This window comes from Suricata suricatta, chromosome 6, assembly GCF_006229205.1.
Source record: "Suricata suricatta isolate VVHF042 chromosome 6, meerkat_22Aug2017_6uvM2_HiC, whole genome shotgun sequence".
Lineage (NCBI taxonomy): Eukaryota > Metazoa > Chordata > Mammalia > Carnivora > Herpestidae > Suricata > Suricata suricatta.
The window spans coordinates 1,843,136-1,844,555 of record NC_043705.1 but is presented as its reverse complement, the minus strand read 5'-3'; positions in this window follow the sequence as shown (position 1 = coordinate 1,844,555).

The following is a 1,420-nucleotide window of genomic DNA, read 5'->3' as shown; positions in this document are numbered from 1 at the left end:
ACCATATGTCTTCACTCATGGGTCTAACAAGAGAAACCTAACAGAGGACCATGGGAAGAGGAAGGGAGGAAAGATTTAGGGAGAGGGAGGGAGGCAAATCATGAAAGACTCCTGAATACTGAAAACAAACATGCCTGAAAAGGGAGGGGGAAAGGGGAGGGGGTGATGGTCATGGAGAACGGCACTAGTGGGAAGAGCACTGGGTATTATATGGAACCTACTTGACAATAAAGTATAAATAAAAGGTGTACAGAGTAATATATAATTTATTGTGACCAAGTAAGGAACCATGTTGTCTTTCTTATATTTATTTATTTTTGAGAGAGAAAGAGAGACAGAGACAGAGACAGAAAGAGAGGGAGACACAGAATCCAAAGCAAGCTTCAGGCTCTGAGCTCTCTGACCTGGGGGTCAAACTCATGTACATTGAGATCATGATCTGAGGTAAAGTCAGACCTTTAACTAACCATGCCACCCAGGCACCCCCAAGTTGTCATTTTTAACATCAGTATCATAATTAGCATGAGGATTTATATTTTTTGAATACTTATATGCGAGGGACTCTGTTAACATTTATTCAATATATTTTATCTCCTACTCTTATCAAAATAATATGAGAAAGGCTATACTACTGTTCTCATTTGTGGTATTTATTTCATATAATTAATATAAGACAAACCATATAAAGTTTTTTTTTTTTAAATAGCTTATTGCCAAATTGGTTTCCATATAACACCCATGGCTCTTCCCCACAACTGCCCTCCTCCATAACCGCCACCTCTGTTCCCCTGCCACTCCCCCATCAACCCTCAATTCGTTTTTAGTATTCAAAAGTCTCTCAAGTTTTGCGCCCCTCTCTCTCCCCAACTCCTTTCCCTCATTCCCTCCCACTGGTCCTCCATTAGGTTTCTCCTGTTCCCCTTTTAGACCTATGAGTGAAGACATATGGTATCTGTCCATCTCCGCCTGACTTAATTCACTTAGCATGACACCCTCGAGGTCCATCCACTTTGCTACAAATGGCCATATGTCATTCTTTCTCATTTCCAGGTAATACTCCATTGTATATATTTACCACATCTTCTTGATCCATTCATTGGGTAATGGACATTTAGGCTCTTTCCATGATTTTGCTATTGTTGACAGTGCTGCTGTGAACATTGGGGTACATGTGCTCCTATGCATCAGCATTTCTGTATCCCTTGGGTAAATCCCTAGCAGTACTATTGCTGGGTCATAGGGGAGTTCTACTAATAGCATTTTGAGAAACCTCCACACTGTTTTCCAGAGAGGCAGAACCAGTTTACATTCCCACCAACAGTGTAGGAGGGTGCCCATCTCTCCACACCCTCGCCAGCACCTATAATCTCTTGATTTGTTCATTTTAGCCACTCTGACTGGCGTGAGGTGGTATCTCAGT